The sequence below is a fragment of the Trachinotus anak genome, unplaced genomic scaffold (genome assembly GCF_046630095.1).
Source record: "Trachinotus anak isolate AG129_WGS33_773 ecotype Australia unplaced genomic scaffold, CSIRO_AGI_Tana_v1 ptg000026l, whole genome shotgun sequence".
NCBI lineage: Eukaryota > Metazoa > Chordata > Actinopteri > Carangiformes > Carangidae > Trachinotus > Trachinotus anak.
Genome location: NW_027273877.1, coordinates 527,501 through 553,552, shown reverse-complemented (window position 1 = coordinate 553,552; position 26,052 = coordinate 527,501). Strand labels below are relative to the sequence as shown.

The following is a 26,052-nucleotide window of genomic DNA, read 5'->3' as shown; positions in this document are numbered from 1 at the left end:
CTGGTAAAAACTGTCCTCCTACACAATTGAGCATAGAGCTGTAATTTGGCCCGAGGCTCACCTACCCACAGCCACCTAATGCATGCTGGGTATTCACATGTGAAACGGAGAGGAGAAAATGGTACTGGGAGGCTGCTTTCAGCTTGTCTGCTCATGTGTCACCGTGTATGACGAGCAGAGACTGACAGGAGGTCATTGTTCGTAGATGTTGGTGGACTGTGGAGTGAAAGCTGTCGCTGGTAGAATTTTTGTGTCTGTGTGCACCTGTGTGTGTGTGTGTGTGTGTGTGTGTGTGTGTATAGACATTTGTGATGAGACATCACACCATCACCTGCTAATTGGGTAATTGGTAAACAAACTTTGGAGAACAAATATTCAGTGTTGAATGTTCAGGAGGGATCGCACAGGAGTGATGGATCAGGGTTACACTCCAGCACTACATTAGATGCATGAACACACAAGTTTCAATAAATTTAAGATGCTGTTCTGCACTTTCTGCAGCAATGACCATACATTTCAGGTGTTTTTAATTCCCTGCTATTTTTGGAGGAGTTAATAGAAGGTCTTTGCTCTTCACAAATAAAAACAGTGTCTTATGTTTTGTTGTATTATACACAAAAATACAAAAATGCACCTTTTCGTTGTTTAAATTACACAAATGAGAAAACAGCTTGACAACTTTGAGACATTTATGGAAATTTGGAAATAACTCAACTAAAAACAAGTGTCATAAATTGATTGATGGAGACTTGTTATGATGGCTACACCTGTCTCCAGGACATGAAAAGCCATCAAATGCATCTTGAACAGTGCATTGTCGTTTGTACACGCCCACTCGATACTCGCACAATTTGTTTATTCTCCCCTTTGAGACAGAAGATCCAGAGTCTGTCACTCTGTTACCTGGTTTCCCTTTAAAAAGCAAAATAATGTAGCAATGTTGAATTTCATGCTGGTAATGACTTCAATGGGAGTTGCTGTCACTCACTTTAAATGATTAAAACTAAAACTCAAATGATTCTCATGAAAATCAGATGGTGGGCAGCTGAACATCTTTCTTTCCTTGTGTAGAACCGCCATTTAAATGTTGGACTGCTTCAAAGTTTTCCTGTTCAGTCTTTCACTCTTAATGATCTGCCTTCCACCAACTCAGTGGGTGAAGAAGTCACGTTTCAGGTCCGCATCAGCTCCTAATCGCTCAGAGTTTCTTTCCCGCTGGATTCACTGTGTTTTTTTGGCCAGGAGCCGCAAAAAAGGCTCATAAGCAAAATGAGAAAACAAAAAAAACGCCCTGCAAATCTGACTTTCAGGAGTTTGGAAACTGGCCAACTTCATCAGAAATGAACAGAAAAGGAAAAGCTGAGATAGTTTCATATGGAAAAAGACACATTCTGCTGAACTGCACACTTGCATAAAAGGCCTGTGCAAATATTGAAAATATCCTTGAGCCCAATATCCCTCTCAGACACATTTATATATACAGTATATTTGCTGTTACTTATCAAGATTTCTGTGTTTCATGTGGGGGGGTTGGCAGCGTATTCAGCCTCCCTCGCTCTGTCGCTTCTCCCAAACCCCTCCCATCACATATAAACAAATGAGACGCCTCTGATCACCCGGATGTTCGTGGTTTGATGACTGAAAAATGAGGAACAAGAGAGGAGGGGAAGGAGAGATGAGGGGTAACGAGGAAGAAGCAAAGATGTTAAAAATGAGGAGGAAGATGGAGAAATGAATGGGGAGAGATGCAAACAGGGAGGAAGGCTGCAGTGAAAGAGAAATGAGGGAGTGAGACAGAGTATGTGGCGGACATGTTGGCGGTCACGCTCTGCTGTCACCTTCTTTTTGACCGGAATTCATCCTCCCCTGGCGAGTTTCTCCCATCTGTTCCTCCACTGAGCAAAACTCTGCAGCTCCCACTGCTGCACACCGACACCCACTGCCTTCCTGACATTATGCTGTGAAACAGGACTGTTCATATTCTATGCATCTCTGCCGAGCTCCTTTTTGTAATTTGACTGCGTTAAAAAGATACTGAATGAACTGATAGTGAACTGTTCCTTCAACATGTATACTGTATTACATGTGGCCAAGCTGAAGGTAACACATTCATGACCCTTTTCTCTGGATTTATGCTCGGGAAGAGGTTGCCAGGTTTGATACCATCATATCTGAACAGGAGCCAAAACTGCTCAGTTTGGCTCTTTGTATTTGCTTACTTGCAAATCTGTACCATTAAAACACAATATCAGCTGTGTCCTTCATTATTACACAATCTTGTCCTCTTGTCGGGGCACCCAGTGTGAAAATCTTTTTTTAGTTTATATTGTACTACTTTTAAAATCAAAATCAAGTTGTGGCTTTTATCAAATAAACAAGAAACAATGTATGAATGAGTCAATTTTAGACGTGTTGGTGGGAATATTTTTAAACATTAGGCAGAGCCAGGCTGGCTGTTTCCCCCTGCTTCCAGTCTTTATGCTAAGCTATGCTAACAACATCCCAGAACAAGCTTTGTAAGAAAGTAAAATAAGTCTGTTCTATTCCTGTAGCAGTGATCATAATGTGCAAATGTGCTCTGGGATGCAACATGAAGAGTGAATATATATTGTTTTATATTGTAAATCAGATTTCATTGACTTTGTGCATCATGTAGTTCTTTTCTCTTCAATCCCAAATTCACTGTCAAACCTCTGAAATCTGCTTGTTTTTATTTTCCTGAAAAAAAGAAAGAAGAAGAAGAAAACAATCCTCACACCAAAGAGGAAAAAATCTTTAATTTTCCTGTCTGAAGGGAAGTGATAGCTTTAAACATCACTAGAGGGACAAAAAAGTCATCCTCGTGTTTTTTTCCTATCTGCTAAAGACATCTTACCAAAAGAGCGTCTTTGTATTAACTTTTTAAATTCCAATTACAAAGGAGGTTTAAGATCTCTCAGCGGAGTTTGACTTAGAGTCTGTGTTTGATCTACCGTCCTCCGCTGGGACCCCCTCGTCTTCCTCCTCTCCTCTCCTGCCTCTTCACCTTCTCCCTCCTCGTATTATTCCTCTATCACTCTTCCCCCTCTGCCCCCCCCCCTTGTTCATCTCCTTCCCCTCTTCTCCTTTCATGGCGTTCTTTTGTCCTCTTTAACCTCTTCTTCTTCCACCTCTCCTTCTGTCTCTCCTTTCCCCATCTTTCTTTTTTTACTCTTCTTTATCTCTTTATTTTCTGCCCTTTTTCCTTCCTATTCCTCTTCCTCTTCCTCTTTCTTCTTTTTCCTCATCTCTTCTTCCTCTTCTCCTCCCTCTTCCTGTTTCCCCCTTTCTCTCTTTGTCTTTCTCTCCCCCATTGTGCTCTTCTTCCTTTTTCTTTCTCCTCATTCTACTCATCCCAGCTCTCACCGCCTGTTTCCCTCCACATCCTCGTCCTCTTCCTCTCCTTCTTCACTCCTTCTCTTTCTCCTCCCTCCTCCTGCAATCTGTCTCCATGATATACAAGTGGTATTAAGGGACAGGAATAAGGTGTGTGTGTGTGTGTGTGTGCGTGTGTGTGTGTGTGTGTGTGTGTGTGTGTGTGTGTGTGTGTGTGTGTCTGTGTGCGCATCTTGTGTGTGTGTGTGTATTGTGTCTAATGTGTGTGTGTGTGTTTTCAGCAGCCCTCCAGTGGCTTCTTAACGCTCCCTTTGTGACTGGAATAACAGCGGGCGACAGCTTACACCTTGCTGAATACCTCCACTAACAGTGTGTCGACAGCATAACGCCTACGTGTGTGTGTGTGTGTGTGTGTGTGTGTGTGTGTGTGTGTGTGTGAGCAAATCTGAGGCTACCTCACTACCTATTCGACTTAATAAAGGAGTGTCTCGGTAACCATTACCCCCACAGCCATGCAGAACAAATTACATTTAATGGGGTTTCTTTGCCCCCACAGTCGTTTTCACCGTTCGCTTCAAAATTTCAATTTAGTGCTTAATGCTAAGGTTTCCTTCAATGTATTATAGAGCAATATTATACCAATTACGGCGTCTGCGAACATTAAATTAAATGCATTAGCACAATATTGGAGTGAAAGGCAGCCGTTTGAAACAAGTTCTGTTCCAAAGCGATGCAGGCAAATGATCCGGGATATGAAAGAGGGGCAAAGAGGCTTGACATCGAAACGCAATTATGTTTGTTGTCTTACAGTTTTATCTGTGCTGAATCATTTAGGTTTTTATATTCCATATGGACTCTGTGGAGCTGACAGTGTCTTCATTAAACACGGTGCAAATTACAGGACGAATACAGACTCAGCATGTCAGAGTGTGGAGGCTTCAGTTCACAGGAGGAAGGTGAACCTTTATCCACGACAGGATCAGTGCCGCGCACAAAGTTGGCTCTTGTCTCTGTGTTCGAGTGGGTGTTTTCTTTTTTAAACTGTGAACTGAATCTGGCCTAAACATAGGACTGACAGGAACAAGCTGAGGTACTATTTCCCTCTGTAAAACCATCACATAATAAATATTTAAAAGTCACAGATAGCTGTTTGATTATGTTATATTTGTGCTGTTCATGTGACTCAGCCAGAGAAGGTCACTGATGCTCTCTGAGCCTAATAAAGCAACTTTCACTGGAACGAATGCAGCGCCATTTCTCATTCGTCCATGATTGTTAATATATCCTAAAGTGGGACAGGCTGTTTGCAGCCAACATGACTGAGTCACCTGTTGATCTGTCAAACAAGCCCCTAAACTTACCCCTGTTGAATATCTCAGGACTTTTTATGGCTCATAACACTTCAGCTTTATAATCAAAAAGGACGTCGACATCTACCTCTGTACAATATTGGCTCTTTAAAGTTGTCACAGAACTCAGGTGTGCTTAAGAAAAATGCCCAAAACAAACATGAGCGATGTGATTCATCCATGTGACACATGATCATGTGCTTGTTGGTGAGTAACAGCATTAATGAGAAAGTAGTGCCCATTTTCTCAGCAGAAGTTCAGTGAAATGACGCAAGTGTCGCGTAGTGTTGGCGTGGATGTGTGTTGCTGAATCGATAAATAGTTTGAAGTGATTGTTGTGTGTGAAAACAAAACTGCAGTAATGATTCAGCCTGTGTGTGGACTTGACTATCAGCACTACTTCTTTCTCTTTCCAACGCTTACTGAACCCCTGACCCCTCTACAGGGAGGCATCATTCCCATAATTCAGCAGATATCCTCTCAAAGGCCACATTCGGTGCCCAGCGATGGGAGGAACCAAAAAGTACAGTGGAAGACGCAGGTGGGGGGAAAGACAGAGACGGAGAGAAAAAAAAAAACAGATGGCTGGATAAGGCCCAAGCGCGGACTGGTCACGTGATGGGCGGCGTGCCATGGAACTTCCTGCTCGCTCTGCCTCTCTGTCGCAGCAGTTGGTGTCACTACTCGCACCGTCTGCGTGAATTCGAGACCCCGTCTGAACAGATTGGCCAGTCGGCGAGGATCATTCGCAGAAAACTCCGCTAATCTCCCACCGGCTGCCTCGACCACACTCACATACACTGTCTCTCTTTCTTTCTTTCCTCCGTGCAGACTTCTCCTCAAAACTGTGTCGAGGGAGGGCAGAGGATTTAGAAAACATGTCATCATGAGCTCTGTTCCAAAGCAAGATATCCACCAATCTGAGGAAAAGAGATACCTACTCTTACATTACAATGCTATGAAGTTTTTCACCATCTTAAAGGGATATTACACCCTGCAATTCACCACATTCTGGATGTGAGTCTTAGAAGAAGCTGAGCTGCTTTGTGCGATTTAAGTAGATGTGTCTGTGCATGTGTTTTGTTTATTATCCAGCTGCTAAATGCATAAACAACTTTTTTTTTTTTTTGACATATTGAGAAAATTATGATCCTGTACTGCAGGACATAAGAAGCAGGGATGATGTTTTTGTACAATTATCTTTAATTTATATTGCAATTTTTGTGCATAATGGAGTTCAAGTATATTTGTATCTCACCTTGCAGTCTGTTCTGCACAGATACTGTAGAGAATACTGTGTGTGATACAAAAAACCTGCATCAAAAACACATTTAAATGCAGACATACTGGTCGGACTGCAGCTGTGTGCAGCTGTATGTCAGTAAGAATGAATAAAATAGAAATAGATATCACATTAGACTTGGTAGATACTGATCATTAAAGGGTTTAGAGAGAGATCAGGAGCAAAAACACAATGTCTGCACAACAAGAAATATCAATCAGAGGTACAGGGGCCCCTGCTGTGGGTCCCTGGCTTGGGCCCATCCAGTGATCTGTGGATGAGTCCAGATTATTTTCAACCTCCTGTATTTATTTCCTAATGTAATCATATGTTTGTATCTGCTTCATGGCTGAATTTAAGGCCACTGTAGTCGAGATGAAGTTAAAATTATGCGAAAAATTATTTGTAATTCTTTGTCCTTTGTTTTCCTTTTCTCTCCACAAACTGACTCCTGCCTCCATCTTTCTGTTTTTCCCTCAGCATTCTTCCTGCGTCCAGCCCGGTGGTTTTTTTTTCCTAAGAGCCGAGCGGAGCCAAGCATGAAAGTGACTTCCTCGATCATCTCTACAGCCCGCAGCGTTCTGTTCAATCCCTCCATCGCCATGATGGACTTGAGGGTCACGACTCACTTCCTCCTGGAAACTCGCTGTTAGAGAGAGGAGTCTTAAGATGGTGAGAACACACACACACACACACACACACACACACACACACACACACACACAAAGCTGCTCACTTATATACACATTAAAGTCAGGCATTAAAGTTAAATGTTACTTCATCCCTTCTCATATCTCCTCCTTTCTCTCCCCATTCACCATTTAAATAGCATTTTAATCAAAAATAGTTTGCCAGCATTTACAATAATTTTAATTAAGTTATAAAACATAGCAGATAATTCTGAGAATGAATCTGTAAGCAGTTCTGTGCACCTGACTGTGAATTATAAAAAATTAAGATGAAAGAGAAAAAAGTGAAAAAGCTTGTCTCTCTGTTTGACTCTAAACTGATTTGCCACAATACGCAGGCTGTGTGACTGTAACAACTTCATAAGCTCAGACTCAGTGTCGCTGCATCTCTGTCTTATATAAATTTAATAAGAGCAGCAGTAAAAACAGTGAAGCCCGTCTGACTGTGCTGTGTGAACGCTTCAGCTGTTTACAAGCAGCACTCTTTCCTTAAAGAAGGCTCACTGTGTCAGACTGATGTTATAGATGTATAACAGAAGGGCCTATGTACAGCACATCCATATAATCTTTTAAAACACTTGCATGACATTTTTATGGAAGACTGCAGACGACTGAAGGAATCCTTCAGATCTACAGTAGTAATATGAAACTTTAACATTCCAGTTTTAATAAAGATTGAAATTCATGACAGCAGCTAAAAACAGTACAAACTCAAATATATTATCTAACTTTGGATCCAGCATTTCCTCATGTCGACAAAGTATAAGATGGGAGATATACAGTCATTTTATGAGAACAACCACAAAGTCAGATTTGATGCTTCAAAGTAAAACTTGGAAGCTGAGCCTTCAGACATCTGCAGTCATCTCATGTCTCAGCTTCCACAGCTTTGTAGCGTTGTGCCACACATCTGAACGTTATCGTGTCGCATTGAAGTCACGTTTCAGGCTTTTGCCTCCTGCTTTAAATCCAAAATCTGCAAAATTACAATGAAAAAGAGCAGAGTTGAGAGTAACGGAGTGTGTAGTCATGTCGCTGACCTCTAAAGCAGAGACAGACGAACACGAACAAAATCAAAAAGCAGCAACATTGATTCATACCACTCATCACATCACCTTTTAAATGGGTCATACAGTACAGGAGAGTACAAGGGGGAATGAAACCTGCGAGTCTGTTCTGAGGGAAGCAGAGGACGAAAGGAGGGAAATGTAAGAACCTTGACACAAGTTCACATGGCAGCACTGCTCAGCTCAGTCGCTCATAACATTTTCAATTGCCTGAGCACCTTCAGGGTCGATTATCTGCCTCTTGTGGAGGAGACGGGCAGCACTCTGAGTGTGGTGGGACGTGTTGATGTGGAGAGAGAGAGAGAGAGAGGGAGCGCTGGCTCTCTGAGCGAGGTGTGTGTTTTGTCTTCTTCTCAAACATACCTATAGTTTTGGATTGAAGCTATCAACAACCCATATGTTTTTCTGATTGAATTTAGCATGGGACCGTTTTCGTGCCAAAACGACTTCAAACTCCACAATTGTGAAATTCTCAGCTGTCATCAGTTTGAGTTTTCCTTCTGACACTGAGTAAAATCATATTACCACCTCTGTTGGTGGAGAATGATACTGTATGAGACTGAAGCTTCAATATCTGATCAATATTCATAAACTGCAACATCAGTCTGACTCAGATACACTGGATTAAAGATGAATGACTGCATAACATCTTACTGCAAGACCAGCACATGTAACAAATACGTTTCTATATTGATGCCAGTGTGAATAATTCAGGCACCGCACAGAAATCAGATTCAGCAGCGTGAGAGACATTTAACTATTGCAGCAGTGATGACCACTGATGGAGCCATTTCAAACCTGCTTGTGAAGACAATAGTTTCATGAAAGCACAGGACTGAGGAAAATCTTATACGTATACTTCTCCTTTAAGCTTAAGGAAACATTTATTAAACATGGACTCATTCTGCCATATCTAACCTGCCTTCCAGGAAGTAGCAGTGTTTGTTTTTTTCTTTTTGCTATTTAAGAGCTGAATTAGATTAATGCTGATATATTGTAAAGCATAGTAAAGTATAGTTAAGGTTAACCACCGCTACAGAACTGTCCGATATGAAGCTCATTTGTAGGCTCATGGGCGAGTTAGTTCAGTCACTAGCAAAGTGAAGGCGTCCGTCACGTTGTCCTCCTCTATACTAAGTTCTGGACTTTTTTATTGGTGTGTCTAATGTTGCTCTTCCATTTAAAAACTGTATATCTCTGACGCCGCCCCTCTGTTTAACCCCACCAATGAGATTAGGCCTGCTCCTGCCCTCAGAGCAGCTCCGCCTGCAGAGAAATGTGTGTACAAGTGAAACTCCACTGTGCGACAAAGCCACACTGGATTTATTAAAATCCACTCCAAAATGTACTTGTGCTTTATCCGGCAGAAAACGAGAGCACCGTTTATACCTCTTGGCTGTGGTCGTGAGGCGGCTGAGGAGACGAGCACCCAGTGTACTTTAAATGTGTGAAATGTGGCGAGGAGAGGCAGCAGGGACCACCAGGTGCTGCCTCTCCACCTCGAGCCGGCCGAGGAGCGCTTCTCCTCTCCAATAACCCAAAGGGCTGAGATGCCACTCGCAGCAGCCGAGCCAAAAGACATTTCAAGTGTGCACTTCAAAGGGGCCTTGGATTATGTTCGCGCACAGTCTATCCTGAGGGGATCCTTTGAAGGGAAACTTACTGCAGAGCCACTGGTGGCCACTCAGTGTGTGTGTGTTTGTTTGTCTAAACCCATTTTACTCACTGCTCTTGCCACTGTGCTACGGCTTTGGGAGGAGTTTCCTCCTGCAAAAGTTTCAGTGAAAACAGCATTTCAAGAGTTTCATACCAAAAAGTGCAGAATCCTCTTTGGGAATATGTAGTTTGTTAAAGAAAAAAAAAAAAAACACTCCAGTGTTGTGGTGCACAGTATAAATGAGAGTATAATGATCACTGGCATGTCAAAATGTCAGACATGAAATGTGAAAAATGTCAAATGTTTCTCTAAAATGACAGAAATTTAATTTGGAAGGTTCGGTGTCCAGCTCAGTGAGATGACGTCTGTCAAAGTGTCATTCTGTGAACCATTTTTATATTTGGCAGGTGTAAAAGGAAAAAGGATAAATGACAGTTTTCAGTAAAAGTATCATTGGTTAAATTGAGTCGTTTCAGTTGCACTACAAATCATACAAACATTTTAGCTGATCATTTTCATGGTCTATTTTTTTACAAAGACGTAGATGTAGATACATTTACAGATATGAATCGAGTTCATAGCATTCATGGAAAGCTCATGGTGTGAACTGTAGCTGAAATTAATTTTGGGTGATGGTTATTCATAACCGAGAGATTCAGTTTGTCATTTTGAAAAACCAGTGACATCATTTACAAGTTTCCAGCGACCCGCTGTAACATCTACTTTCGATTCAGTTCAAAATTTCAGCACGTGTCACTGCAGTAATGCAAAGGTGGCTGCTGATTAGCAGCTAACAAATTGCACAGCGTCGAGGGGAGGCAACCAAACATCTGTACAACACCTGCACCCATGGATGCCAGGATATGAAACACCGCTGAAAACAAAGGGATGAGGGGGTGTTGGGGAAAGTGAAACAACGGCAACTCTGGTAGGCGATTATCATAATTAAAGCCGCATCAATTAAAGGGGTCAATCACAGCGCGGCTGCCACCTTCCTCCGCAGATGGTGAAATTTGTTTAGGGCTGCCTCCTCCTTCCTGACAGTGCAGAGGGACAGAGACAGAGCCGCACTTTTACCAACACTGTGATAAATACACAGATGTAAGAGCAGGACTCGGCCCCAGAATTAGCTGATAAATACAATCAGTTCACTGCTTTTATGGCATTTTCCATCACTTTGCATCCTATCAAAATAAAATCTGAACACCTTGTTTCTCTGGTGCCAGCTTTCGCTCCTGATGGATCAATAAACGCCACAACAATCAGTCCTGAAAGCTCCCACACTCTGCTTTTTCCAACCTTTGCTTTGCAGTAACTCACAGATGCAAGTTTCTTTCACTGTATTCAGGCAAAAGAGAAGCTTTGTATTAAAGCAGTTTATTTGTTTTTGGTTTGAATTAATCAGTGTGATTAAAACTGATGGAAAAATTGAGCCCAGATTAACTGTGGTTATAGTTCATCTGCTCTATAAACCTCAGGATGAAGTGTTTATTGCATCTGTTATTATTCTGATGGATAATTATTGATATATAGAACATCGGTGAACATTTAGCATCTGAAGGATAAATTAATGCTACTACATGTTTTATTTAAAATACACTTCTTTTGTATCAGATAGGTGAGATATTAATGCAACACTGGTTTTGCTCTCTTGACTTCAGCTGAGATGTATTTTCATTTGCAGGAGGGAGACGCTGTGAACTCAGCAGGCTTTATCCTCTGTCCTGGAGGTTCACCTTAAAACAACAGGGGAGCGACTGGTTGCAGCAGCTTCAGCCAAGGTAGGTGCTGCACAGCCAGCATTTCCCGTTTCAGTCATGCCAGCCTGGTGACAGGAGCTGCAGAGCAAGATGGAAATGACGCTGACCTGTGGTGGTTCAGTCAGACCAATATATGGTTTTTAGTTTGTGCTTTTTAAAATGTCTGTGTCAGTGTCATCCACCTGTAGTCTGTTGGTTACAAACAGCCTGAGCAGCATTTTAATTATGGATCAGTTTTCCAGTGACACTCATGTGAAAGTCTGGACAAAGCTAATCAGATATCAGCGGCTGCAAACCACAGAATATCTTTAATCGACACGACAAAGTGGCGGCTTCGTGGTTGTCGGTGGACACGCTGGCCGCTGGTGGGATTAAACGCTGGTCTCAGATTCTCTCCTCATGAGGTCATCTCCTCGCCACATAAGAGCAGTAAACAAAAGGGGCGGAGCTGCGGCTCATAACTTTCCCTGACCTAAGAGGGGAAGTGTGGGTGGGTACTGCGGCTGCGGGGCCCCGGCAGGGGGCCAGCTTCCACCCAAGATGAGGACTGACACTGGGGTTCAGGGGTTAATTTGTGTAACAGGCGAATTTGCATACAAATGAAAAATGACAGAATTTTTCTGTTCTCTGCAACTTTCAATGTCATCCGCATCAAGCCGGCCCTATCTACCACCCCCCTCCCCCTCAGTCCCCCCTGCACGCCGTTTGAAGAATATTCATTACTTGTGAAGCTGGGGCACCTTGTTTGCTATTAATCTCCACCGCAGGTCAATGACTTAATTTGCTCAACTTTATCAGTGGTGCCATTCACTTTTTCTTTCTTCCTCCACCCGTCCGTTCCCTTTGTAGCTTTTTCTAAAGTGCTCTCATTGCTTCTCTTCATAGAGACCGGCTAAGCTTTTTAAAGTACAACAAAGGCACAGTAACTCTGGTCTCTGAAAGAGTTTTGAAGACATAAATGAATTACTTGAGAGGAAAATATACGCCGGCCCTCTAGATTGCTCCTTCTACTCTTCCCCCACAACGCCCAACAACTTCTGGAGAGATTTCTTCTCAAATCTCTTTTTTTTTTCTCCCCTCCTCTCTTAGTCTTGATTGGATTGATTGTTTTTCTAATCCAGGGGAAATTACTTGCAAAAAGGGGTCATATAATCATGGTGAAAATAGTGGAGGAAGGAGTAAAGTGACTTGTCTTTCCAGCGACAGGAAAAACAAAGTCTGCACATAGCTGAATTTAACACATCTACTTTTCTCATATTAAACACCTTTTTACATAAAACCACACAGCATCCTGACGCCATATTTCACATTTACTTTCTTTATACACATTTACTGATCATGTCACGAAATGGGTCAGAACTAGGTTGAGCAGATAATAAAGACCCAAGAGAATCAGTCCTTCCCAAAAAGTTCCTGTGAAAAATGACACAAACATGTAATATACAGTATTTATTTCCTCCTTAATGCAGAAGGTCATTCTCTGGTGCAGTTTTAAAAACATGTTGGACGTACTTCTATTTGTCCAACAACCAAACCAAAAAGGTGCATGGATGAATCACTGCCTCAGTCAGATGGAAAAACTGCTCGAGTCAAGTTTAGCTCCGCTGTGCATTTCAAACATAAAGCACATTTAAACAAAGCATCTCAGTGGTTTTCATTTCCTCATAAATAGACTGAAATGCTGTAAACTGCAGATTACACGTTTATTTTAATCCCTAATCAGTTGTTTCGGCTGAACTGACCAAACAAACTGGAAGTGCCCAGTTGGGCTTTCCTTATGCATGACGTATGAGACAAATAGTGGAGGATTAAATGCTTCCATCTATATTGAACAGTATTAAAGCAGCATTACGCAATATCTGACTGTAATAAGTTTGTTTATCTCAACATACGCTGCACGTCTGGCGGAGCAGTGACATTTGTTTACTTTAAACAGTATTTGAGTCTGTAAGAGAATCCTTACATATGAGCAACCAGAGCAGCATATTCTACCATCCAGCAACTAAAGGCTCAACACACTCAAACAGAAATTACTGCAAGTTTGGTTGTTTGCCTCCTGCAGGCGTTTTGAACCTCTAAAATCCAGATTTCCAGCTTCATTAAGTACCCCACCTCCTCCTTCTCTTTCCAGGAGAGGAAAGTTGAAGGGAAGGCAGAAAAAAGTGCAAGAGAGGAAGTATAAAGCATAAAGCAAGAGAGTGAGAGAGAAAAAATGTCTTGTGAACCATTGTTTGGATCTTTATGCAAAAACCCCCTTTGTGTTTCAAACTCTTGATCCCCCATAGGCAAAGGAGAGGAGTGTATTGATCTGTGCTGAAAGGAGACGGCCCTTTCATCACGCTTCCTCCTCACCTTAGACGGCTTTGAGGGGGCTCCTTCAGGATCGCAGCACCCTCGCCTGGCTACTGGCCAGAGATTAGGATGGTGATAACCTACCCAGCCCTAATAGGTAGCGAACGAAAGCAGAGGCTGTCTAATTAGCCCTGATCAAAGCGGAGGACTTTATCCCCCAAACAAACCTGCACATTTGAATGTGCTAAAGAGAGGGGAATGAAAAGGAATGAAAAGGGTGGAGGTGGAAGGAGGAGGGGAGAAGTTGGGAGTTTTTGAACTTCCTGGACACGTAGTGCTTTTTTTTTTTTTTTTTTGATGATATGCGCAGCTTTGCCCGTTCACCATTTCTTCTTTTCTGCTTCATGTGCATGCAGATATGTAAGAGAGGGTTGTGAGGAACATACTGACGTTATTCCTCAAATTTCTACTGACCTGCACACATGAAAATCCATGTGCACTTGTGTGTACACTGTATGGGATTATATTTTCAAACAGGAATATTTTTTCCCCACTCAGTCTTGACCTTTGACCTTATTACCATGTACTCAATGTGACTTTCCCTCGATAAGATGATCATTTAAGAGTCTCATGACACAGATCTAAAAAAACTCCCAACTGTCAGCACCTGTGTTGCAGGATTCACCACTGCCCTGTTTCCCAGCTCTGCATGCATCAGCGCTTCAGAAAAGCAGCAGTTTTTATCACATTCACACCTCAGATCAGCACATCCCAGCTGCTGCACCTTCACTACTTGCTCTCTCTTGGTGACGAGCCACGGACGTCAACCGGTGCAAGTCAAATGACGTAGTGTGCCCTGTGTGCGCTGCACTGAAATAGAGGAAGTGACAGCACTTCCTGGTACCTTCAGATGCCACTTGTTTTATTTGAGGCTCTTTGTCGAGTTGTGACACAACCTGATGTCGTCTATCAAACTTTGTGCCTAAACTCAACCCAAACTGTGACTGTTCCATAAGCGTGGTTGGTGTTTGTTGTTGTAACCATGACAACAATGGTGTTGAGCTGTTTCAGGAGATGCTCCTTCTCAGGTTGGAGGACTTTGCTTTGAACTCTTCTGCTGGAATAAATATTATTCTAAAATATATTTGATGGAGCTGGAGATCTGTCTGATCTCAGTAATCTGTCACAGGTGTTTAACTGAGTCGACATTTGGTGACTGTGGAGGCCGTAGCATGTGATTCACATCGTGTTCATACAACCATTCAGTGAGCGTTTGTGGCTTGTATGGAAATATTTGCATTAAGTAGGATTCTCTATTTGTCTGTACAGATTTAACATTAATTTATCACCCTCACACGTTTCTTTTGAAGGCTGCATCTGTCCCTAAATTTCAAAGTCTTTCCTATTGGTGCCCTTTGAGACTTTGTGCAGCTCTAACCACGATGAAGTCATAACTCTGAAGCTTCAAAAAGCCAAATCTGACGCCTGTTTGACTGCACTTTGAGATAAGGATCACACTAAAGGTTTTCTGTGCAGGAAAAGGACGCCAGAAGTCATATGTGAAAGCAATTAGTGTGATTGCAAAGAGGAAGGAGAAAAGTGCAAATGTGTCACCACTCAAGACATCATAAGTGTCTCACTTTTCATGGTGGAAACTCTTGAGGAGACCAGACTGCTGTACAGGGAGGTATGAATGTCTCGGTGCTGGTGATGGATGTTGCAGACTGAGATGAAAACCAGCATGGCAGCATGTATGGCTGACATCCAGCCACTTTTCCTGATAGGGTTAAATTTGTCTCTGACCTCTTGCGACCTTTCGGGCTTCTCACCCTCGTGTTGCCTCATGTTTCGGTGAGTTTACAGTTCCACTGGGCTGATTTTGTTTTTGTCAGCCACTGTGTGCTGTCCACCTATTCATCACATCATCTAATTTTCTTTTTAAGTGCTCTCTGCGTTCGGCGCCGTGTCTTTGGGGGGCAGGAGCCAAGCGGGTGCTGATGAGGAGGCCAGAACGCAACAGCAGCAAGATGTGTCGACCCTCATCCCATTTATTGTCAGACATCCACCAGAACTTTGATGCAAATGTACAAATTGCCACGACTGTGAATGTATTTGAAATTTGATCACATTTCATACCCGCGCACTCAGCCTCTTCCCCCAGAACTTCACACACCATCAAAAAAACACGCAACGCCCTGAGTTTACTCCTAATGAATTCCTGATAAAAGAAAGTTTATTTTTGCATATTTTTGCTTTTTTCTTATTAAATTTACACATTTCCACCACCAAGATATATGTGCCGTGTCCTAATCTTAATGGAAGGAGCAAATTTGGCAGTCCGGTTTTGCATACATTTCACAAAATATTAGATGTGACTGTTTGGCCTCACAGCTCAGGAAAGTTCAGACTTTTTAACACATGAACACAGACGTTTTTTTCCTGCTCTGATTTCACTCCCAGCCGTCTCTTTGCTCTGTATTTAAGATCTTGTCTACCTGTGATCCTCGACATGTGTGAGCCCTCTATCCTCTGGCATTAAACATATGCTCCAAACATATGTTCCATGCAACATATGCTCTGCTAAAGCTGCCGTTAGCTTCTGTTTCATGCCAGTATACAATTCTGGATGTTAAAGTTTGAATTTCAAGTATTCAACACCTTTCTGGGAAATGAGCTGAACCCTGAATTAGGATCATATCGCAGAAAATGAGGAATTTCACGCTCCTGTGAGGCAAAACAGCATCCAAGAAAGTCATATGAGTACAGTATGTGTGCGTCTGTTTATTCATCAACATGTCTGTGTGTGTGTGTGCCCAACATACAGTGCATGTGTGTGTGTTGGAGGGAGGATTATAACCCATTGCCTCCGTGCATTAAGCTTCCCCTCATCTAGTGCCAAAGGCCTGACCCAAATATGGCTGAAAGACAACATGTGACCTGCTTAGCGCTTCACCCCCGGCTCCACTCGCTCCAGGGTTTTGGTGGTGGTGGTGGTCCGGTGTAGGGGGGTTGTTTGGCGGTGTGCAGGGAAGGTGGGGAGGTGGGGCATAAGAAAGGGGGGGGTTCAGTCTATTAGTGGGAGAAAGCACAGATGCCGGCAGATGGCTAACATATTGTCCAGAGCTGACCCGAGTGCAGAATAATTACTGGAAAGTTCATCGCTCTCAGGTCTGCAGCCTGACTTCACCTTTGGTCCCCACATGTTGGAAATACAGTCGACAAGTTTACACGAATGAGCAGAATTAATGTAAAACTCTTCTGTTCATTAGTTGTATTGTTATTCTGGAAGAATACAATAAAAGTAGATGCTTGACATGTGATAAAATACCTTCATGTTGGTGCTGTAGGGAGGAAAAAAATACTTTTTAATCTAAGGCACATTAAAATCTACTTTTTTTGTTACTAATGACAAAAAACATTTCACTGTGGTGTTTTTGAGGAAATGAGCTCCTGTTCTTATCACATCCTCTTGTGATTGTGATCAGCAAAGCCATAAGCCACCAGAGATCGCTCTGAAGATGGTCGATCACCAAGCTCATTGTCCACTGGCACGACTCTAATATCTAGAAATATAAAAAACTGATACGCAAACTGCTGCATTTAGTCTGTCCGTAAGTATAGTTGAGACACTGAGAGCTGCATTTTTCGGTGAATGTCTACACTTAAAGTTGTGTTTTCTTAAAAGAAGCAAACAAATGCATGAAAGAAGAAAAAAAACAAGAAAAAAACAAGTTAATTTCTATTATTAACAGGTTGAAATATTCTTCCTCCACTGTCAAGCTTTTTCACTCGTTTTAAAAAAGGTTTCAGGGCTCATTTTTAGACAGGAATGAGTTGATAGGATTGAGATTTTTGCTGCGATAAAGAGCAGAGCTGCAGTTATGAAAGCTTTTATCCCAGCGCAGTAACGAGCTCCTCACTTTAGAGGTACACGCTTATGAGGTGTAACATTAAATCCTAAATATTAAACACCCGCACACGCTTAATGACCATAAAATAGCAACTTTAAAGCATTGGGTGATTCCAGTTATGTGTTTCTGAAGACATACAGGCCTTCTTATGAAAATCTGAATTATTTTATACTCCTCTTTCAATGACTGTGCCGCAGTTTGTGGTGCGAAAACATAAATAACTGAAGAATGAAGAAACATATAACTGTATATTCACACATGCAGCCATTTATACTTGTGTACTTTTGTGTCAGGCTTTCGTAGCTGAAACTGAGCTGTTTATGAAACTACACTGTATCTTGTGACACCCCCGTACCCCCCACCTCCCTGCCCCGATCACACACACATCCACAAACACACACGGATGCAAATGTGTCTTTTGGCTATGAAAAAGCTGTCTGTACTCATTTGTAGTCTTCGGCCTGAGGACAAATCAGATCACGGTGATGGCGGTTGCCTCCCCCTCTCCTGCTCCTCTAACCGCCCCCCTCCCCAGCTCGTGGCTACTGGCCTCAGCCAGGGCTCAGGTAGCGCTGGAGGGGGGGCCCCGTTCACTCAGCAGGCTGCAGATGCTGCTCTCGATTGGGCTCTGTGTCCCCTAAACGTCCCCAGTGCCAGGAGGCCAGACACATTACTGTTAGAGTGACATTAAAACCAACAGAGAGGAATGGAAACCCCTGAACTCACTGTGCAGCCGTCACGTGACTCCGTGGTAGAAATGGAGCAAATATAGCTCTATTATGCCCTTAGTGGCAGTAGACACAGAAATGTATTGTTTACGTTGCTGTAATACAGATCCGGGCCTCATTGATGTCACGTTGACGGGATTTATTCAGCAGTGCACGATTGATATGGATCGTGAGTCGACCTGCAACAGTCTGCAGACATTAATGTAAACAAGGTTGATGTTTGCCGAGGCGCACTTATCAGCTTCTCGTACGGAGGCGGCTTCAAAGCAGCGCGCAGCGGCTACAATAACAGACAAAACAAGCCTGTGGCCCGACGACGGATGAATATACATGAACTCATAGCAACGCTCCCCTTTTGAAAGGCCAGAATTCATTTCATGCTAATGATAATGACAATAATTCACAATGGACAAGAGAGGAGGCCTTGCAAAACAACTGCATTCCCCTCTTAATATGATCAGTCGTGATGATTTTCTCCACGATAATGATTCATCAAATGATTCTGTGGCGGTCACAAAAGGGCTCAAGTCATTAATAAAAGAACAGAGTCAAAGCACCTTGGGGATCTTTTTTTTTTCTTCTTCTTTTTTTTTTCTCCCTGCATTTGGACCTACTTATCATTAAAGCAAGTAAAAAGTGACTGCTACATCTGAATGAAATCTCATTGTTGGATTTAAAGATGTGAGTAAAATTCCATTTCAAATTAGGCCCCATTAGCATCACTAAGAGTTGTAAGATTCGGGTGACCTTTTCGTTGCGGATATCTGGATCTTGGAAGTTTTTCTCCCTTACAGAAGTGAAAGGAAGGTCTTCTTTCTTCCTTTGGCAGTGATGAAACTGCACAGATTTGACCTCCAACTTGAGATATTCAGCATTTGAAAAAGGTGACACCTATTCTTGTATTTTTTTTATAGAATGAAATTTAAACACAAGCTAATTATAATAACACTGCACAACCAATCTGCTCTGTTACACATCTGTATATTCTTACAGCTGTTGCACATCTGTGTTACTGTGAAGATTTGCACTTCAGTTTGGAGTAAGAATAAATTACAAAAGTCTTACATGAACCCAGATGATGTCATAGTGATGTCATCAGGGTTTCTCAGCTTGGAGACTACACATTTTTAATGCTGTGTCACAAAGTGGGCATGCAGTTTGAAACACAGGGGTATTTATAAAAAAAACACTATTCTCTTGCTTTATGGGAAATGTAGTCCAGTATTTGACACGCAGCAGAGAGTGCTAAATCTGTCTCAGAGTCTCTTAACTCTATAGAGGATCAATATAAAATGTGTGGACTTTGCTTTAGTGTTTATCTAAACCAATGGCAATGAGAAAGGACAGCAAACTAATCATTTAATTGTGCAGGATAGATGTCGTGAAACTGACATGTATTCTTCTGAATCTGAAACTGGTTTGTTGGAATGAGACTGATGAGAAAATAGGACAGGATTCCTTGGACAGGAAAATGGGGAGATGGAAGAGAGGGACTAGAAAGAGAGAGAGGGTGGGGGTGGGTTTGACAGATGTAGAGCTGCAGAGGTTCGGAGGTCAGACCAATAAACAAACAACGCATTGATTTCCTGCCGCTCTCCGCCATTCCTGGGGAAACCTCCTCGCCTCCACCATCCGGTTACGCTCATCTCCACTTATGTTAAAGACACTCCACACTGGGGGAAGCCCACCTTCCCCCCTACACGTCCCCCATCCCCTTCTCCGTGGTTAATAGCATCCCTCGGACCTCTCCCAGGGACAGTGCATCTGAGGTGAACCACTACCAGAGATTGGTAATCATTTTATTAGAGGAAGTCAGAGCCTAGCTTCCACTCAGAGATGGATAAATGGTCAGGCCTGTGGAGTCCAAGCTCTCAGCTTGTTTATTTGAAGGAAATAAACTGCAAAGCAAAGCATTGACCTCTTTCTGCATTACCCAGCAAGTTTTAACAGCACTACAGAATTAATATTTGCACTTATAAAAGGACAAATTCACTCTAAAACACTGTTGTAAAAAAGCTACTTGTGATTTGTGGCCCTGTTTAACATTGTCTTTAAATAACTGGTGCAGCAAACACATCATGTCCAGATACTTTCAAAAGAAAAAGTAGAAACTAATAATATGATATATTAATATTGAAAGTGTGAGCTCTTCTTTTCTAGAGACTAAAGAAGGGAATATTTGTTGCTTCCATTTTGCACCAATGATACACAAAGAAATCTGTTGAAAAACAGGCACAGAAATGATGTTGATGATCAGCTGTTCAAAGAAGTTTCTTATGGCGCATATGAACCATCTTGTGTAAAATTGTCAGTGTCTACTATTCAGAACTATTACAGAAAATACTTTGAGACTAACTGCAGGATCAAGAAATGAGCAATCATGTCCTGGGAAACAACCAACAGTACATTCAATCCTCCAAAACACAAATTAACTGCCTGAACTCTGCGACATCACAGATCCAACAGTAATACAAGAGACGACTGACAGGAAATAACCCCGCACCTTCATTCTGCTCTTTAATTTCACCATGATAAAGTGCTGAGTTTTCTTCCCTTCTTGTACATTCATCCTATAGCCTGTCCTCCTCTACAAAAGTGGAGGAATGGAAAAGCTTTTTCCCTGTGTTTTTAATCCTTTTGCACCCTAATTGGCCTCTCTTTACTGTGAAGTGAGTTCAATCTGCAAGCAGATAAAACAAGTGTTGGGTGAGGGCGCAGGCACCGTGGCACTGTGTTCCCAAGCATGAAGTGAGCAGTTTTGAACTAATGTCCAAGCCTCTGCAATTAAAAGCCATGGGAGTCATTAAAGGAACTTCCTTTTTTTAATCCTCCCCTGGAATACGGCTTCACCTATTCTCTGCTGGAGATGAGATGATGATAGCTGCTCTCAGATCTGCACCTCTTGTCCGTGTGAATGCAGATTGGACTGATTACAGCTGAGGACTGGTGCGGGTTAGGTCATCTGCAGCTCAAACGCAGCCTTTCATCACATCAGTAAGTCGAGTATCGAGTGGTGCAGCAGACGGCATGTGTGACCCTTTTCGAGAGGCGAAGAATGGCGACAGCAAGCTTTGTGTGCGGTGATTTCTCCCAAAGCTTCGGGCCGCCCATCCAAACACAATGACGCTGTTGTGTAGGTACCGGGATTAGCGACGACTGCTATTGATCCAGCGTTTCTTTCTTCCTCCGTGTCTGTATGAGAGGCCAGTCAATATCTGCAAGCTTTGATTTCTTTGTGGCAGTCTCTGCCTCACAACTGATGCTCTAATGTTATCGTTGTGGATGCACACTACTGTTCCTCAGCCAATGTCTTCTTGAAGAAGCACAAATGAGGATCAGGCAGATGTTTTCTTAACTATTAGGTCTCAGTCGGTGTCATCTGCCTCAGATGATAGAGACTCATCCCTGAGCACGCCAGAAGAAAAATAATAATTTTATAAACTCATTCAGGATTTAAAAGGCAAGAAACAAGATGCACACAAGAAGTCGACCTGCAGAGAGCTACAAAACCTCCCCCTAGTGAGATTCAGTGTCTTCTGATTTTCTGAAACCGGGTTCATTTACTGCCCTGTCACTCTGTTCAGAGCTGTAACATGTGTATGGAAATGTGTATAACTGAACACTGGCTCAAAATATCACCAAATTCAGACTAAATGTATTTAAGACTCACGAGTCAAACCCGATGCTAAATGTGTGACTCGAGCTGTGCAGGGAAATCCAAATACTAGCATTTAGTCAATTTAAGGTTTTTTCTTTTTGTTCATGTTGACTTCCCTACTTCATCTGTGGCTCCAGGTCAGTTGCTTTCTGCTGAAGATGTAATAAATATACAGCATGTTTTAGCTGCTCACTGTGGTTTTAAACAGTTTAAACAGTCAGGAGGAAACAGAGCATTTGATTGGGACTATTTTCAGCAGCGGATTAATCCACATTTGCTGCTGTCGTGAGTATTTGTGGCAGCAGGACGGTGTGTGTGGGACTGAGTCAAACTTCAGTGTGAGCGTTCATGTGCAACAGTGAGACTCACTGATGTGTTTTTAATAGTTTTTTGGAAACAGTGGAGCTCTATGGCTCAGAGGAGTAAGATATATCAGGCTGTGATACACAGGCAGGCCCATTGTTTGCAGGATAAATTAATTCATTCATTGTTGTGTGTCTTTTCAGGGAATTTGTTGGAATACCACCAGCTGTGAGACCCACATGAGCTTGTGACATTTTAGGGACAAATGTGAGAAAGATACTGTTTGTGTCTGTTAGCAGCAAATATCAGTGTTTATGAACAGAATTCACAGAGATTTCTAACACCAACAACTTCAAAACAATAAAAGTGCAGTTCTGTCTAAATTTACTTAAAACATTATCAAGAAAATGCATGATTCACATGGAAGTTAATTTTTGGCAGAACATATTGAAACAGCTCTTTAGTATGTGCCAGATTAACTGGAGGGCACATATAATACTCTTTTAAAGCTTATTTGTTGCTTTCATGTTCATTTAAAGCCTAGTTTTGAACTGGGAATATCTAACAACAATTTAAGATCCAGATTGTTTTGACCGTCTTTGCCACAAATTTTGGCAAAGCCTCTCCAGCGCCAATATCCGTATTCGTTTATTCATTTGTTTGTCTGTTTACGTTATATGTTTGCTTATTTATCCATCTCTTTATTTTTTAATGAGTTGAAAATCCACCAGAGAATCCGGCGATGAAACTTTAAAACGTGTACAGTAGCAGTGAGGGGAAAATATTTACATTGCAGCCGGCCACAATCTCAGAAGATCCTCAAATGTAGGTTAGAACTGCAAAGTTAATATGCAAATGTCCTTATCTGCTGGGATTCACAAACAACCATCATCCTGATTGATTTAATAAACTGCTTTTATCTTTCAAAGTGTTAATTAGGAGAGATGGGTCTCGCTTTGAATCTCAGCTTTCTGTGGCACATTTGAGAGCTTTCAGACAAAGAGAAACTTTCTGTCCCTTAACATCACAACATTTTTACAGCGCGTTGTTGTTTCTGAGGCAGAAAGCTTCCTCCTCCTCCTCCTCCTCCTCCTCTCACAGAAACATACTGTGGTTTAGTCAGGTTATAGCAATGTATTGAAGTCTGTAGACGTCTCCTTCCATCATACAGTTATTATAGTTACATTTACAGTTACATGCTTCAAAATCCATCTTACAACAATATTAGCGTTTCTGGACTTTTAGCAGAATCACATCATGATTGCAGTATATGATGATATGTTATTGCTGCCAATTGACTGGTATTCACTTGATTTAACATAAAAGAAGTAAAAGTACAAATGAATTAAATTTGATAAATTTTTATCTCCCTCTTCTTGCTGTTGTGTTGAAGATCATTATATTTAAGATTGCCACGAGCATATCATATACCTGAAGGGAAGGGAGCTACTGGTATTTAAAAGCTTTTATGTTTCTCCTCAACCTTCCTTTCCTTTGCTGAAGACAAATTTCCATGACGCAGGAGTTGACGCACTCTCCTGGCGTGAATGTGCGTGTGTGTGTTTTGAGGTAAGACTTTAGCCGGATTCACTGTACAGGTGGAGAGGAGGTTGGACCAAGAGGAGCCAGCAAACATGACGCAGGTGCAGCATTTGGCTGCGACTTGCAGGCAGCAGCCAGTTTGTGTGTGTCGCTTTTCTCTGCCAACCTGCAGGGCACAAGAGTTCACATTGTGAGGCGACATACTGGCGAGCTGCATGCCAGTGACCAGAAAAACAAGAGGGAAAAAAAAGGGATTCCCCTCCAGTCAAGGGAACCACGACATGAAATACTGGAGCTGCCAAGGCCCCTGAAACCAAAAAAAAAAAACCCGGACATGTCTGAAAGCTTCCTCTCTCATTCGTGCATGTGTCTCACGGTATCACAGAGTTTTGATCTCATACAGTCGGACACTTTGAGGGAATATTTTTCCCCCTGCCATCCCAAAGCAATCTGAATAATTTTCAACTGCATATTTTAACTCTCAATCTATCTTTGATGTCTTATTTGTGTGATTATGTCTCCCTGCTTGGAAAAAAACAACCAATATGCACCGACTGTCAACCACTCGTGGCACTTTCCTCCTTTTTTCTTTCTTCCCTGTGCACGGTTGGGACTGTTTTTAATTTTTTCGGGGGGGATCAAAGCAAACTCCCTCATGCTTCACTTCAAGTAAACACGAAATGGAAGAGATGAAGAAAGTTTAAAACATTGTTGAAGGGCGTCCTGTTGAATCTGAGCCTCTCATGAGAAGCATCGAGATGCTGCTCGTCTTTAAATGAGTTAAGACTAACTTTGTTTTTCTTTTTTTTCCTGCTTTTTTTTTTTTTTTTTTTTTTTTTGGACGTGGGCGGCCATCTTAACCTGAGCAATTAAAGCCGAGACAAAGCGCCGAGGCTGCAGAAAACCGGCGACAGCGACCGCGCCACCTCTAATTATTGACTGGCCTCTAGCTCGGCAGCAAAAAACCTTCATTATTCTTCTTCCTGTGGTAATTTGTATTTGCCTGATATTCATCATATACTGTTGGTAACCTTTAATTCATCTGCTGTTAGCACTTTTGTCTGCTGAAGTAAGGCTCCAGGCAGGCCGGCCTCTCTCCTGCAAATAGAAAAACTGTAAATTGGCAGTGTGTCTGCGACGCCCTAAACTTTACATATATCACAGGATAATTTTAGCTTGATTACTTATTTTAGTTTGTTTCTTAACTTTGGTTGTTTAGAGCAGATGCACAGTTGTGGAGGAAACACAGACATGAGATGAAAACTTTCTTGTTTTTCAGGTTTTTTTTCCCTCGTCCATGTTATTTTTCACTCTCTGCCTTTCCCTTTTTTTATTTTACTTCCCACCATCCTTGACACTAAGTTTTCTGTTTTTTTTGTTTTGTTTTTTATCGTCGTCTGTATGTGTCTTCCAGCTGTGCTGTTCCAGGTTTCCTTGTCCATCCTTCTGTCATTATTTCTTTTACTTCCTCTTTTACTTGCTTTCTTTTTCTTGTCCTTTCATTTATTTACCTCCCTCCCTCACTTCCTTTATTGTCTGTCCTGTTCTGCTTTCATCCTTTTTTTCTATCTGTTTTTGTTTCCTCCCTTCCTTTCCTTTTTCTAATTTTGGCCCACTTTTTCTTTTTTCTCTCTCCCTTCTTCTTCCTTGGTTTATTTTACTTTCTTCCTCTTCTTTTCCTCCATTCATTATTTCCTTCCTTGTTTCTTCAGGTGTACTATCCTGGGTTCATTTTCTTTTTTCTTTCATTTATTTCTTTTCTCTCCCAAAATCTTGCTTTCCTTCCTTCCTTTCTACCTCCATTGCTGTCCTTTGTTTATCCTCCTTTCTTTCATCCCTTCTTGCAATAAATAACTAACAGTATATATTTATAGTTTTCACCTCATAGATTCAGAAGGCATCACCAGCTTCATGTCTGTGATTGACAACTGTTCTGGATCACCCTGATGTGTTAAACTCCTCCCACCTGGCGCGTAACGAAGCTTAAAACAAACGCTAAGGATTATTTCCTTTCATATGTGACCCAGGACTGCATGTCTGCCTGTCCACACAGCACCTTCATCCATTCCTGAGTCACTCCAAGCTGTGTAAACACAATCCAGGCAGAATACTAATGTCCCATCCCGAGATCAAAGCGGCCGCTTGAATTCCTGCAGGTTGTTTCAAAGACCGAAGCCACAGGGATGAGCTTTTGTCAGCACTTTCCTGCCCCGAGCAGGACCCATTTCTCTGTTACTTAAGAACAGCAGTGGAGTCCCTTTTGTTAAAGAATATTACGTACTGGACTGGATCTGGACAGGAAGAGTTTGAGTCATGAGGGCTCACTTTAGTTTCCCCAAACATTTTCCAGATTTTCAGATGTGTTAGTGAAGAGAGCCGTGGCTGTAACCTGCTGCATGAGATGTCGTTTTATTATTCCTGCGTTCACAAGGACAGTCACACCTGTTCAGTCGTTGGCTG

At 42.1% G+C, this 26,052-nt stretch overlaps 1 long non-coding RNA gene across 6 annotated transcripts in view; it reads left to right on the top strand.

Moving 5' to 3' along the window:
• The window catches only part of LOC139609787 (uncharacterized), a 207,458-nt gene that overhangs the window by 69,799 nt on the left and 111,607 nt on the right, over positions 1 to 26,052 (top strand). For 5 of the 6 annotated variants that reach the window (XR_011685358.1, XR_011685357.1, XR_011685359.1 and 2 more), the window contains exons 4-5: positions 6,466 to 6,657; positions 11,083 to 11,179. This is a non-coding gene — a long non-coding RNA (uncharacterized lncRNA). Of the gene's footprint in view, positions 1 to 5,534; positions 5,721 to 6,465; positions 6,658 to 11,082; positions 11,180 to 26,052 lie in introns of all 6 variants that reach the window. The other variant, XR_011685360.1, reaches the window with a different exon arrangement.